Source organism: Erpetoichthys calabaricus, chromosome 15, assembly GCF_900747795.2.
Source record: "Erpetoichthys calabaricus chromosome 15, fErpCal1.3, whole genome shotgun sequence".
Taxonomy (NCBI): domain Eukaryota; kingdom Metazoa; phylum Chordata; class Cladistia; order Polypteriformes; family Polypteridae; genus Erpetoichthys; species Erpetoichthys calabaricus.
Genome location: NC_041408.2, coordinates 14,343,187 through 14,359,854, shown reverse-complemented (window position 1 = coordinate 14,359,854; position 16,668 = coordinate 14,343,187).

The following is a 16,668-nucleotide window of genomic DNA, read 5'->3' as shown; positions in this document are numbered from 1 at the left end:
AAAGGTTAATGTGGACCATACAGAAATCTTTAAATCTTAGCAGGCAGGATACGCCCAGACCAAGAAAACCCGAACGTAGCCTTTGTTATTGTAAGCAACAGGAGTGCTTTTAAAATCAGGAACTTATTTGGATTTTATAAATTTGTTGTTATCTGTTCATGGATATTTATAGGGCCTGTGGAAGAATTTTCTGGAACCTCCGTATTGATGGTTCTGTAGGAAACCAAAAATGATTCCCCCATGGGTACGTTAATTTTAAGTGTAGAACGGCCTTATCTCGAAACTTAGTCACACTTACCTGAAAAATCTCGGGACGTATTTTTCACGAACAGACATAGAGAACAAGGACATTTATAACCGTCATATGAGGATGCGCGTCTGAAGTATTTTAAGATTATTGTCGGTGCAGTGGTTCGCATTTTCTACCTGGCAATAACACTTTAAAAATCAAGGTGAACTTGTCAAGCTGTATTTACCATGAATCTGTTGTTGTCTGGCCTTGCAAAGTCTGCTCATTCTGCTCCTCATGTCGCCGTCTCTGTCAATCTTTTATATAGTGCCTACCAAATCTGTCCATCTACGGTATCTGTCTTAGTGCCTTACACATATGTCTGTCTGAAGAGAAGAGTACTGGAAAAGAGCAGGAAGGCAGGAAAAGCGTAGTGATTTTACTTTCCTGAGTTCATTTTTATCCTTTTGGATTATTTATATAGCAGGATTGTTAACTGTACAGTACGCAGAAAAGCACCTGTTTGTTATGGAATTATGTATGTAATTATTTATCAGTGACTTTAAAAGGCTCTGCACTAGATAGATAGATAGATAGATAGATAGATAGATAGATAGATAGATACTTTATTAATCCCAATGGGAAATTCACACTATTTGCTCTTTGGGTTTTGAACCTTTGATTGTTGATAATTAAAGCACTATTTTCAGTTTAGCACCTACCTCTTGTTTGTTCTGTGTCCTCATTGCCCAGCACATCCTCAGTTATGACTTTGACAGTCCCAGGTGCAAGTATGTTGGCAGCTGCAACCAACCCGGGCAGTCATACTGCTGCTATAACCCTGCAATTTCATTCAGTCTCCTATCTATCTATCTATCTATCTATCTATCTATCTATCTATCTATCTATCTATCTATCTGTTATATAGTGCCTTTATTATGTTTAATGAATGTATCTATATACTGTATATAAAAGCCAAATATAAAAGTGGCCAAAGCCACTGACACACTCATCACGAAATCTCCCGAACCATGAGGACTTGGGACTTGAAATTTGGAATGGAGGTTACCCTTGGCCCATAGTTGCTCGCTAAGAAACAGTTTTAAAAATTTCTTATAGTTTTTTAGACCTGTTTCTATGTCTGTCCGCTTTTAACGAGGAAACTACTTAACGGATTTAGATCGCGTTTTTTCCTGTAATTTGCTTGGACATTCTGTTGCTTTTGCGACTTCTCTCATCATGCTAGGTAGCCTAGCTCACTTGCAGTACTGATTTATTCGCGTGATTCCAAGACAGAGGCTGCAGACCAAGGGGAGGGGGGAGAGTGACGTCAGGAGTAGAGAGCTGGGCGGGGCCTCCTCACTGTCCTGTTTCACTAATAAGCGGGGGATGGCTAGTATAATACATGAGTTTCAATTTTTGAATTGAATTACTGAAATAAAGTAACTTTACGATGATATTCTAATTTATTGAGATGCACCTGCATATATAGTACAAAAAATTTCTGTTTTAATGGTAGGTGACATTAAATTAACATGTTCATTGATTATTAACATATTACATTGGCATTTAAAAAAAATTGTGTGTTGGGACAGCCTAATATTGTAGAGTTATTCAAGTAACACAGTACATTCATGTCGTTAGTGGGGGCTCACCTCACTTTTTAAACTCTGCCTATGCAATAGACGATATACTTAAAATTGCTCTATCTATTAAAAGTCTTCTTCTTCTTCCAACAACAACAACAACATTTATTTATATAGCACATTTTCATACAAAAAGTAGCTCAAAGTGCTTTACATAATGAAGAGAAGAAAAATAAAAGACAAAATAAGAAATTAAAATAAGACAACATTAATTAACATAGAAAGGAGTAAGGTCCGATGGCCAGGGTGGACAGAAAAAACAAAAAAAAACTCCAGAAGGCTGGAGAAAAAAATAAAATCTGTAGGGGTTCCAGGCCACGAGACCACCCAGTCCCCTCTGGGCATTCTACCTAACATAAATGAAATAGTCCTCTTTGTAGTTCGGGTTTTTCACGGAGTCACTTGATGCTGATGGTCATACAGACTTCTGGCTTTTAATCCATCCATCATTGTTGGAACATCATGGTGCTTTGGGTAGATGGTGGTGGCGCACGCCACCACCAACAGGACACCGGAAAAGGAAACAGAAGAGAGAGTAGGGGTTAGTACAGATTTTGAATGAATAGTTATTATAATGAATTAGATATACAGAGTATCAGGATTAAATTACAGTGAAGTTATGAGAAGGCCATGTTAAAATAATGTGTTTTCAGTAGTTTTTTAAAGTGCTCCACTGTATTAGCCTGGCGAATTCCTACTGGCAGGCTATTCCAGATTTTAGGTGCATAACAGCAGAAGGCCGCCTCACCACTTCTTTTAAGTTTTGCTCTTGGAATTCTAAGGAGACACTCAGTTGAGGATCTGAGGTTACGATTTGGAATATAAGGTGTCAGACATTCCGATATATAAGACGGGGCGAGATTATTTAAAGCTTTATAAACCATAAGCAGAATTTTAAAGTCAATTCTGAATGACATAGGTAACCAGTGTAGTGACATCAAAACTGGAGAAATGTGTTCGGATTTTCTTTTCCTAGTAAGGATTCTAGCAGCTGCATTTTGCACTAGTTGCAAACGATTGATGTCTTTTTTGGGTAGTCCTGAGAGGAGTGCGTTACAGTAATCTAGCCGACTGAAAACAAACGCATGAACTAATTTCTCTGCATCTTTCGATGATATAAGAGGTCTAACTTTTGCTATGTTTCTTAAGTGAAAAAATGCTGTCCTAGTGATCTGATTAATATGCGATTTAAAATTCAGATTACAATCAACGGTTACCCCTAAGCTTTTTACCTCCGGTTTGACTTTTAATCCTAATGCATCCAGTTTATTTCTAATAGCCTCATTGTATCCATTATTGCCAATCACTAAGATTTCGGTTTTTTCTTTATTTAATTTGAGAAAGTTACTATTCATCCATTCTGAGATACAAGTTAGAAATTGTGTTAGCGAATCAAGAGATTTAGGGTCATCAGGTGCTATTGATACATACAGCTGTGTGTCATCAGCATAGCTGTGGTAGCTCACGTTGTGCCCTGAGATAATCTGACCTAATGGAAGCATGTAGATTGAGAAGAGCAGCAGACCCAGGATAGAGCCTTGTGGAACACCATATAGAACCGGGGTACTCAATAGGCGGACTCCGGTCCGCATCCGGACCCAAATACGGTTAAATCTGGACCGACGCCAAAACAAACATGCAAATGTAATCATAATCCAAATGAGTTCTCAATGAAGTGCGCAATTGTGATTCCGCGCGATATGTCTTTGAGGTTTCTACTCGGTTTGGTTGCTACATCTATGTCCAATCACAGCAGTTGTAACAGTATCGTTCCCACTACTCCCCGCCTCCCCCCCAATACTCGCTCGCTCGCTCGCTCATTCACGGCAGCCAGATTTATGTACCAGTCACGTGCTCTGGGTCAGGCCGGTGAACAGGCAGTCTCATCACTCGCAGGCAGTGCAAATTTAGATAACTGATTTTTTTTTTTGCTGACTGAAAGTGAAGATGGCTGGCTCAAGACAGTACATTGATAAGAAAAGAAAAGTTGATTTTGAAAACCGCGAATTTAAGAGTGAGTGGACAGAAAAATATGCGTTCGTGCTCCCCGTGGGAAGCAGAAAACCAATGTGTTTAATCTGCAACGAGACGGTAGCAATAATCAAAAGTGGTAATGTGAAACGCCATTATGAAACCAAGCATGCACATTTCGAACAAAATTACCCTCAGAACCCAGAGGTAAGGACCATAAAAATAAACCAGCTGAAATCATCATATGAAGCTACAAGCAGTGTAATAGTTAGATCAGCCACACAACAGGAGCGGGCAACAGAAGCCTCACTTAGAGTAGCATGGGTCCTGGGAAAAAACAAGAAACCCTTCTCTGATGCTGAAGTAGTCAAAGAGTGTATGAGTGAAGTGGTGACTGCTCTGTTTGAAGGGACTCAAAAGGATGAAATAATCCAGAAAATAAACCAAATACCCTGTTCTGATTCCACTGCTGCAAGACGAGCTGAAATACTCGCTGATGATTTGCTTGAACAACTTAGTTCTGCTATAAAAAAAGCCAAATTCATTTCATTGGCTGTGGATGAATCCACAGATATCACGGACAATGCACAACTCATGGTCTTTGTCAGATTTTTTGATGAAGAAAAGGGAGAATTTCATGAAGATGTTTTGGGTCTCACAAACCTCCATGGACACACAAGGGGGGATGATATCTATGAAGCAGTGACACAGATGCTTAGAGACAGAGCGATAGACCTGAAGCATGTTGTTTCCATTGCTACTGATGGCGCACCATGTATGATTGGGAAAGAGAGGGGATTAGTGTCACGCTTGAGAACTCACCACCCTGACCTCATGGCATACCACTGCATAATTCACCAGATGGTTTTGTGCGCCAGCCTTGGAGAAAGGTACTCAGAAGTCATGACAACAGTCATGAAACTAGTCAATTATCTGAGAGCATCCTCTGCTTTGCAACATCGTTTATTGCGCTCATTTCTAATAGAGGTGAATGCAACATTTGATGATTTGCTCCTTCACAACAATGTCCGGTGGCTTAGTAAAGGCAAGGTACTGGAGCGTTTTTGGGCACTGCGGAAAGAGCTGGAGACATTTCTGTTGGATCAGAAGAGTGCAAAAGCAAAACCGTTTGTGGATTTCATGAAGAATGACGAGAAAATGGAAATTGTTGCTTTTCTAACAGACATTACTTCCCATCTTAATGACCTTAATATGAAGCTCCAAGGCAAAAACAGCACAGTGTGTGACCTCATGTTAGCTGTCCGTGCTTTCCAGAGGAAGCTGGAGGTGTTCAAATGTGACTTACAGCAGGACCTGCTTCACTTCCCAAGACTTTTGGATCAGACTGCAGGAAAACATCACCATCACAATTATGCTGAATTCCTGGACAAGCTGATTAAAAATTTCCAAACTCGCTTTGAAGATTTCCCTTTGGGAAAACAAGTCTTGCTGTGCATCGAAAATCCATTTCTTGTCAAAAATATTGCAGAATTCTCAAATGAAGCCACAAAAGTCTTCCAATGGGCCAGTGCTGCTTCTCTGCAAACAGAGTTAATTGAGCTACAAGAAAACCTAGCACTGCAGGAATCTCACTGTGACCTTGTCACCTTCTGGACAAAGATGGTTACTGCGGCAGGTGTTCCTCTCCTGCAGAAGATGGCCCTTCAAATTCTTACAATGTTTCCTTCAACGTACTGCTGTGAATCTGCCTTTTCCACTATGAACATGGTGAAAAACACATACCGCAACACCCTCACCAATGAACATTTACATCAGTGCCTCCGCCTTGCCCTCACACCTTTTATGCCCAAGTTCAAACAACTGGTGGCACAAAGAAGGTGTCACCTTTCACACTAAAAGGCCTACCATGTCATTTTTTTGTGTATAGTTCTAAAGTTTGGAAATTGCCTTTTTTTGGAGTTCTCTATTTGGAATTTGACCGTCACTTTTCCGGACCTCAGACTGAATGGAAATTTAGTAAGTGGACCTTTCAAATTTATATTTGAGTAGCCCTGATATAGAATATCATGTGTCTTTGAATTATAATTACCACAACTAACAAAGAATTTTCTCCCTGCCAGGTAGGATTCAAACCAATTTAAGACACTGCCAGAGAGGCCCACCCATTGACTAAGGCGATTCTTAGAATATTATGATCAATGGTGTCAAATGCGGCACTCAGATCTAAGAGGATGAGAACAGATAAATGGCCTCTGTCTGCATTTACCCGCAAGTCATTTACTACTTTAACGAGTGCAGTTTCTGTGCTGTGATTTGTTCTAAAACCTGACTGAAATTTATCAAGAATAGCATGTTTATTTAGGTGCTCATTTAACTGTATAATGACTGCCTTCTCTAGAATTTTACTTAAGAAAGGCAGGTTAGAGATGGGTCTATAATTTTCAAGAGCAGAGGGATTGAGATTATTTTTCTTAAGTACCTCTCCCATTAGGGTTTTCCACAGCGGTTTATCTTTTTGCATAACGTTGTCTATTCGAATGATTTGTGTTATTTCTGGAATGTGATGGATCTAAATGTAATGGCTCGATCATATTATTCTCATCTCCTTAGCAGGAACGATATCCTGAATATTGTTATATAGTGCCTTTCATATCTATGTATCTATAATATTGTGTCTTTCACATCTACCTATTATACAGTCCCATCCATCCATCCATCCATTTTCTAACCCGCTGAATCCGAACACAGGGTCACGGGGGTCTGCTTGAGCCAATCCCAGCCAACACAGGGCACAAGGCAGGAAACAATCCTGGGCAGGGTGCCAACCCACCGCAGAACACACACAAACACACCCACACACCAAGCACACACTAGGGCCAATTTAGAATCACCAAAGTCCCTTATCTATCAATTTATCTATTATATAGTATTTAATTTCTATCTACATAACTATTATATAGTGCCTTTAACATCTATCTACAATACAGCACCTTCTGTATCATTATTATATAGTGCCTTTCATATCTATCTATCTATCTATCCCAGCAGGCATCAGGCACAAGGCAGGAACAATACCAGGACGGAGTGCCAGTCCATTGCCTGGTGAAAAGACACACACACACAAACATACACACACACACCAGGGGTTAATTTAGCATCGCCAGTCCACCTCTCCTGTGACTGCGCCTGCTCCTTTTATCTTTTATCGTTATCCAAGTTAGAAGTTTTTCTTTCTTTTTAATAATTCTGGTGTGTATTTAAAGGAGGTTGTTTTTGTTTGTTATTATGTGTTTATTTGCTTAGGTACTTCCTGAACTGCTGTAAAAAAGAGAATATAATTATTTGGGACAAACAGAGTAATATCTACATCTTTGGACTGAGGGAGGAAACCGGAGGACGAGAAGGAAAGTCGCCCAAATGGTGAACATGTGCGTGAATTTGAACCCCAGTCTCCTTTTTTTGCGAGGTTGCAGCGTTATACACTGCGCCATTTTGCTGCCAGATATTAGACTCCCTTCCCATGGGCTCACCACCTATGTGAGGGGCCAAGGAGGTCGGATGCAGTGTGAGTTGGGTGGTGGCCGAAGGCGGGGACCTTGGCGGTCTGATCCTCGGCTACAGAAGCTGGCTCTTGGGACGTGGAATGTCACCTCTCTGAAGGGGAAGGAGCCTGAGCTAGTGCGCGAAGTTGAGAGGTTCCGGCTAGATATAGTCGGGACTCACCTCGACGCACAGCTTGGACTCTGGAACCAATCTCCTTGAGAGGGGCTGGACTCTCTACCACTCTGGAGTTGCCCCTGGTGAGAGGCGCCGAGCAGGTGTGGGTATACTTATTGCCCCCCGACTTGGAGCCTGTACATTGGGGTTTACCCCAGTAGATGAGAGGGTAGCCTCCCTTCGCCTTCAGGTGGGGGGACGGGTCCTAACTGTTGTTTGTGCGTATGCACCGAACAGCAGTTCGGAGTACCCACCCTTTTTGGAGTCCCTGGAGGGGGTGCTAGAGGGCATACCTTCTGGGGACTCCCTCGTTCTGCTGGGAGACTTCAATGCTCACGTGGGCAATGACAGTGAGACCTGGAAGGGCGTGATTGGGAGGAATGGCCCCCCTGATCTGAACCCGAGTGGTGTTTTGTTATTGGACTTCTGTGCTCGTCACGGATTGTCCATAACGAACACCATGTTCAAGCATAGGGGTGGTCATATGTGCACTTGGCACCAGGACACCCTAGGCCTCAGTTCAATGATCGACTTTGTGGTCGTGTCGTCGGACTTGCGGCCACATGTCTTGGACACTCGGGTGAAGAGAGGGGCGGAGCTGTCAACTGATCACCACCTGGTGGTGAGTTGGCTTCGATGGTGGGGGAGGATGCCGGTCAGGCGTGGTAGGCCCAAACGTGCTGTGAGGGTCTGCTGGGAACGTCTGGCAGAGCCCCCTGTCAGAAGTAGCTTCAACTCCCACCTCCGGCAGAACTTCAGCCACATCCCGAGGGAGGTGGGGGACATTGAGTCCGAATGGGCCATGTTCCGTGCCTCTATTGTTGAGGCAGCTGACCGGAGCTGTGGCCGTGAGGTGGTCGGTGCCTGTCGTGGCGGCAATCCCCGAACCCGTTGGTGGACACCAGTGGTGATGGATGCTTTCAAGCTGAACAAGGAGTCCTACCGGTCCCTTTTGTCCTGTGGGACTCTGGAGGCAGCTGATAGGTACCGGCAGGCCAAGCGGAATGCGGCTTTGGTGGTTGCTGAGGCAAAAACTCGGGCGTGGGAGGAGTTCGGGGAGGCCATGGAGAATGACTTTCGGACGGCTTTGAAGAGATTCTGGTCCACCGTCCGGCGTCTCAGGAGGGGGAAGCAGTGCAGTGTCAACACTGTATATGGTGGGGATGGTGTGCTGCTGACCTCGACTTGGGACGTTGTGGGTCGGTGGGGGGAGTACTTCGAAGACCTCCTCAATCCCACTAACATGCCTTCCAATGAGGAAGCAGAGCCTGGGGACTCAGAGTTGGGCTCCCCCATCTCTGGGACTGAGGTCACCGAGGTGGTCAAAAAACTCCTTGGTGGCAGGGCCCCGGGGGTGGATGAGATGGATGTTGTAGTTCTGTCTTGGTTGACACATCTCTGCAACATTGCATGGACATCAGGGACAGTGCCTCTGGATTGGCAGACCGGGGTGGTGGTCCCCCTCTTTAAGAAGGGGGACCGGAGGGTGTGTTCCAACTACAGAGGGATCACACTCCTCAGCCTCCCTGGAAAAGTCTATTCCGGGGTTCTGGAGAGGAGGATCCGTCGGATAGTCGAGCCTCGGATTCAGGAGGAACAGTGTGGTTTTCGTCCTGGTTGCAGAACAGTGGACCAGCTCTATACCCTTAGCAGGGTCCTGGAGGGTGCATGGGAGTTTGCCCAACCAGTCTACATGTGTTTTGTGGACTTGGAAAAGGCGTTTGACCGTGTCCCTCGGGGAATCCTGTGGGGGGTACTCCGAGAGTATGGGGTACCGGACCCCCTGATAAGGGCTGTCCATGTACGATCGGTGCCAGAGCTTGGTCTGCATTGCCGGCAGTAAGTCGAACCCATTTCCAGTGAGAGTTGGACTCCACCAGGGCTGCCCTTTATCATCAATTCTGTTCATAACTTTTATGGACAGAATTTCTAGACGCAGCCAGGCTGTTGAGGGGGTCCGGTTTGGTGGACTCAGGATTGGGTCACTGCTTTTTGCAGATGATGTTGTCCTGTTTGCTTCATCAGGCCGTGATCTTCAGCTCTCTCTGGATCAGTTCGCAGCTGAGTGTGAAGCGGCTGGGATGGGAATCAGCACCTCCAAATCCGAGACCATGGTCCTCAGCCAGAAAAGGGTGGAGTGCCCTCTCAGGGTTGGGAGCGAGATCCTGTCCCAAGTGGAGGAGTTCAAGTACCTTGGGGTCTTGTTCACGAGTGAGGGAAGAATGGAGCGTGAGATCGACAGGCGGATCAGTGCGGCGTCCACAGTGATGCGGGCTCTGCATCGGTCTGTCGTGGTGAAAAAGGAGCTGAGCCGCAAGGCGAAGCTCTCAATTTACCAGTCGATCTATGTTCCTACCCTCACCTATGGTCATGAGCTGTGGGTAGTGACCGAAAGAACGAGATCGCGAATACAAGTGGCCGAAATGAGTTTCCTCCACAGGGTGTCTGGGCTCTCCCTTAAAGATAGGGTGAGAAGCTCAGTCATCCGGGAGGGGCTCAGAGTAGAGCCGCTGCTCCTCCGCATCGAGAGGAGTCAGATGAGGTGGCTTGGGCATCTGATCAGGATGCCTCCTGGACGCCTCCCTGGTGAGGTGTTCCAGGCACGTCCAACCGGGAGGAGGCCCCAGGGAAGACCCAGGACATGCTGGTGGGACTATGTCTCTCGACTGGCCTGGGAACGCCTTGGGATTCTCCCGGAAGAGCTAGAAGAAGTGGCCGGGGAGAGGGAAGTCTGGGCATCTCTGCTCAAGCTGCTGCCCCCGTGACCCGACCTCGGATAAGCAGAAGTGGATGGATGGATGGATATTAGACTCGGTTCGCTTCCCGGGTCCTCCCTGCGTGGAGTTTGCATGTTCTCCCCGTGTCTGCGTGGGTTTTCTCCGGGCGCTCCGGTTTCCTCCCACAGTCCAAAGACATGCAGGTTAGGTGGATTGGCGATTCTAAATTGGCCCTAGTGTGTGCTTGGTGTGTGGGTGTGTTTGTGTGTGTCCTGCGGTGGGTTGGCACCCTGCCGGGTTTGGTTCCCTGCCTTGTGCCCTGTGTTGGCTAGGATTGGCTCCAGCAGACACCCGTGACTCTGTGTTCGGATTCAGCGGGTTGGAAAATGGATGGATGGATGGATATTAGACTCGATGAATATACTGTAGTATAGAGTTTACGTTCCCATTACATATGGGTAGATAAATACAGATGAATTGATTGTTAATTGCCGGGCTTCAGTCTTGCTTTTGGCCCCATAGATAACTAAAAAAATCAAAGTAGGCGAGCGCTTACCAATAAACGACTCCCTTAAATGTCGTTAAAGAAAAAACAGAAACTACAAGGAGAGACATCGCGAATGATCGTATGAAAAAGGGCACCGTTCACAGAGGAGGGCACCTGGTGGTACAATTAAGGGTCTCGGGGATCCGGAAAAGCCACCTATCAGTGGGCTACAAGTTAATCTGTGATTAAAGAAAGTATTTTCTATGAATGCCGCTTTGTTCTTTCATGTTTCTTGTTTTCTGCGCTTTTGTCGAACTTTTCAGATTGAAGTACCTGGCACTGAGCCGTTAATCTTGTCTATAAAACTCTTTGGTATTTTGGTCATTCTTCAGCTGGGGTGCATGAGTAAGCACCCCTTCAGATGATTAGTTATTGTTCATTTTGATTTTACTTCCTCTAATTCTGTTACGTTTCTCTGTTACATGAAAACGAGGCAGTACGGGAGTGCGAGTGCGAGTGAGCCAGGTGTGGTGTGCAGTCCGAGCCCCCCGGTCTGCTCTCAGCTGCCGTGTCACCGGGCCAGTGTCCTGGGCTAACATTCCTGGCTCTGGCGCTGCTTGTCTGGACTTTTCCTCGGTTAATTGATTGTTCTGAATTGCGTGTGTAGCTTGTGTGCCCTGAACTGGGCTAACCATGTCTGAGAATGTCTTCACGTCTATCTCTCTTCGACTGTGTCACTTCCCCAATGTGGCCCACAAAATGAAGCTGAGGAAGGCAGAAAACTTTCGGAAAACTCTACACTGTTAAAAAATGAAAGAGTCCTTTATGCCTTGCAGTAAGCGTTTATTTTCACATTTAAAAATACAAATAACAACATAAATAAATGCGTGTATATTTATGATTAAGCACTGTTTTATCTGCATGCCAGCCATCCGCATGTCCTCCTGGTGGCTGCGTGGGTCTTCTCGCAAAGACTTGCAGGTTAAGTGGATGGCAATGCCAAACTGGCCCCTGGTGGGTCAGATGTGTCTATCCTACGCTGTCCTGGGATTCTTCCGGCCATACGTTTAATTTTGGCTCGTATCTGCACCGCAGCCCTACCTTGGATAACCAAATTAAAAAAATACATTGATATTAATAAATTGTTATAATGTGCAAGAAAGTTTTATGAATAATATACAAAGGATATATGTAAAAAAAATATATATATATATGAAGGAAACGTATTACGATATTGCACGTCCTCTCTCGGCTTCCGTATTTTAGCACCCGTTTACTCCACTAACGTTTCTTGACGGCATAATTGACTCTCTGGCCTTCATTTAACCGTAACATTTGTGACCATGCAGTGTTTAAAATCAAGGAATAAAACTAATAAGCGTAAAGTGAACAGAGGCCGTGCTGAAGATCTGCTGTGGAGACCGCAGCCCGACACCTCCATCCTTCCATCCATCAATCCATTTTCTAAACTCACTCGCGGGGCAGGTGGAGCCGATCAAGGCAGAAGTGAAAATCTGGACAGGGGGCAGCCCACCGCATAGTAAACACATATACACACACACACCGGGGGTCAATTTAGCATCGCCAATTGGACACTACGTCTTCACGTCACTGTAGCGTACCGAATAAGAATCGGCTTTTAGAATCCGTTATTTTTAGAGTGCATCGTGGAATTAAAGCGCCCGCATCACGTGGTAAGCATAAACTGGGCTTTAGGCTCCCGCTTAATTGTATTTCTGCTCTGGATAGGCGGGTTTAGAAAATGGATGTATGGAAAGTTAAAGCGCTGTTAATGTTTGATTTACTTCAACAATGAGATATTTTTGTTTATTACTTACTTTGTCACGGTGGTGTGTGTGATAAGACGGCCGCACTGCTGTTTGGACAAGCCGCACATTCACGGCTCGCGCATGCGACTTTGCGGTCATTTAAATGGCTACCCGAGAAGCGGCTATCCGATGTGTAAAAGAAGAACACACCGAATATAAGATATACGAGTTGAAGTGACCTCTTTCAAGCTGAAACAGTAAAGTATGTAATCTGTGAATGTAGTACAGAAAGTTTCTGTTTTAAGTGTAGGTGGCGTTAAATTAGCGTGTTCGTTGATTATTAACATATTACATTAGCCGTGGCATTAAAAAATGGGTGGGGGACAGCCTAATATTGTGCAGTTATTCTAGTAACACAGTGCAGTCGTGTTGTTAGTGGGGGCAGATCCTCCTTTTTAAACTCCGTCTATGCAATAGGCGATATACTGTACTTAAAATTGCGTTGTCTACTAAAAGTCTTCTTCTTTCGGCTGCTCCCGTTAGGGGTTCCCACAGCGGATCATCTTTTTCCATAATTTTGCCTATTAAAAGTAAAGATTTTTTTAAAAAATCCTCTGACCCACGTGTCCGATTTTCAGCAGATCGGCTGCGCAGATTTCGACAGTTTGCCCAGCATGAACGCAGCCGGCTGCACTCGGCCCGCAGATCGTGCTGCACAGATCGTCGCTTGGCTGTTTTATTAACGCTACCCGGGCGAATGATTTGTGTTATTTCTGGAATGTGACGGATCGATAGCCTGAATATTTTGACACGCATTCACATTCACTTTGAATCTGATGACTAAATGGATTCTCGCTCCTCTCACTTACAAATCGGCAGTGAGGCAATAGGCACCGCTTTGGACCATCTATTAAATTAATGCCGATATTTTCCGCTACATAGCTAATAATAGTTAATATAACGCCTTTACATTTTGGCTGACACCTTTGTTAATTCGACTTTCAAGATCTGATATACAATTGGTTAGATTTCTCTTGGTTTTTTTTTCAGGCAAGTGAAGTGACTTGCTCATGGTCACACATCAGTAGCGGGATTTGAATCAACAACCTCACAGTTTGAATTAGAAAGCCTAAACCACTACACCTGCTAAAAAGCTTAAGCACATTTAACTCACACCAGGACTCTAACCCAAACAGAGTTGAACACTTTACCGTCAAGTGCAAGTCCTGGAAGTAATTGTTTAATGGATGTGAATAACCGCTTAACCCCTCTGTAGCACCCTTAGGGGCATACGTCCTGTCCGAGATCAGTTTACATACACCTGAAGATATACGCTGAATTCAAGAAGTATCCATTCATCCATTATCCAACCCGCTATATCCTAACTACAGGGTCACGGGGGTCTGCTGGAGCCAATCACAGCCAACACAGGGCACACACACACACACACACACACCCTAATTTAGGATCGCAATGCACCTAACCTGCATCTCTTTGGACTGTGGGAGGAAACCCACGCAGACACGGGAAGAACATGCAAACTCCACGCTGGGAGGACCCGGGAAGCGAAACCTCCTAACTGCGAAGCAGCAGCGCTACCCACTGTGCCACTGTGCTGCCCTCTGAAAGTACTCACACCACTTTACTTGATGCGCATTTTGTTGCGTTGTAGATTAATTTTATATAGGAGCGCACAGGAGGCAGTCAAAGGGCTTAACTGAGGGTAAGATGCCGAGTTGGGGCTTGATGAAGTGCATTAATGTCTTTTCTTCTCTTCTACAGATCATCAGAAGGGAAACCCGATAGACATATATAGATGGACACTGTGTTGCCCAGTCGACACGATACGTCAGCGCGTCCGCCCTATTGCGAGTGGCAAAAGTGAGTGCCATTTAAACTAATACAGGTAGACGTGGAAACAATAACGTTTAAAACAGTATCGTTTACATACAACACATTTTGGCGAGTCGTTTACATGCAATTATTTATATCCATTTATACACTAATAATGGCAATTATTAAATAATAATAATTATTATTATTAAATAATTCCTCCCATTTAAGTAACATTTCGCGGACTACCTTCATCCATCTCCGAAACATTTCTAGACTTCGTCCCGTTCTTACGCAACACAGTACTGAAGTATTGATTAATGCCCGAGTCACCTCACGTATAGATTTCTATCTGGCATCCCACAAAAACTTATCCATTGCTTACAACTACTTTAAAGTTCTGCTGCCAGGATAATAACCTGTTCTGAGTCCAGTGAACATATTACAGTACACCGATTCTCTCTCAACTTCACTGGCTCCCTGTTAACTACAGAATACAATACACAATACTGCTATTAACATGTAAAGCTCTCCACAACCTCACTGATCTCCTCCAGACCTGCACTCCTCTCGCTCACTCAGATCCTCATCTGCAGCTCGACTTTCTGTACCGCACATCAAACTCTGCTCTGTGGGCGCTCGAGCGTCTCTCATAGTGCTCCTCAGCTCGGGAATTCTCTTCCCTCTCATATACGTCAGCTCGATTGTTTGCTAATTATTGCTTTTTGGTTTATCATTCTCGTGTTTTAATTTTACTAATGTTTAATTTTATTGTAAGGTGACCTTGAGTGCTAAGATTATAAAACGGGATTTTCTAATGGCCAAATATAACCAAAGCAACTGTTCAGTCTTACCTATGAAATGTAATCCCCGGGATCTGGTTTGGAGCGTACAGCGGTTTGTACAATCCCAAACAGCACATCATTACTTCACGCCACAGCAGTGCCACTCGCAATATGGCGGCGACGTTGACGTTACGATGCTGCTGGTCATGCGGCGTCTAGTAATTCTATGTCTATGGGAAACCCAGCTGAACCAACAGCAACTTCCGCATTCCCATCCAGACCACGCCCTCCTATCCACTTCACTTCCTCCACGTCTTCCTGTCCACCGTTTGTAAAAGCCAAGCAGCTCACCTTTCTAGTTTAGTTCTGTTTGGGACTCTCACTCTCACGATTTCAGTTATCGTTTCATAATATGCGAGGTGGATCCCCAGACCTTTTCTGTTTGTGCTTTCCCTTCTAACAATGGATACATTTATCTATAGTCAGCAACCCATAATGTCAAAGTAATACACGTCTTCATAAAATTTTGCAAATGAATAAAAAATCAAAAACTGAAATCTCTTACACACAGTAAAGTTTTCACCCCCTTTGCTGTGTCCCTGCAAATTTATGGTCCTGTTTGCTTTAATTCTCCTTGAGATGTGATAAGAAACTTGACTGAAGTCCACCTGTGGCAGAATACAAGTGTTTGCACATGAACCTGTGTATGGAAGGCCCCACAATTCACACTGCATGTCAGGACAAAAATGAATCGATGAAGTCCAAGGAACTCTCTGTAGACCTCCATGATCAAATATCGGAGAGCCACAGGTTAGGCTAAGGTGATAAACCCATTACTAAACCTTTCAGTGTTCCTAGGAATTTAGTGACCTCAGTAATTGAGAAATGGAAGACGTTTGGAGCTACAGGATTATTTAAAGAGTAGGCCATCTGGCCAAATTGATTAACTGGGAAAGAAAGACCTTGGTCAGGGAGGTGGCCAAGATCCCAATGGTCACTCTAACAGAGCTACCCAAGTCGGGGCCGTCTAATCACAATCATAGACCCCCGGGCAATGTAGTGCGCTGGGGCTCCTGTTATGACAGCAAAACAGAAACACACACTGGCATCAGAAACATCGTGGACCCCTATGATCCTGGAGGCCACGGCCATGCATTAAGACAGCCCTGACACAAGTCCTCTGCCGAGATGACAGAACCTGTTGGAAGGATGATCATCTCAGTAATAATAATCCATCCATCCACCCATTATCCAACCCGCTATATCCTAACTACAGGGTCACGGGGGGTCTGCTGGAGCCAATCCCAGCCAACACAGAGCGCAAGGCAGGAAACAAAACCCGGGCAGGGCACCAGCCCACTGCAGGGCGAGTAATTATAATAATAATAATACATTTTAGCACTCGTTTATGGTGGAGTGGCTGTTTAGAAGCCCCTTTGGCAGCAAACACTATTTCAAGTCATCTGGGAGGGCTCTACAAGCTTTGCACACCTGGATTTGGGTAGTTTATCCCATTCTTCATTCAAGCTCCATTAGACTGGATGGGAAGCGTT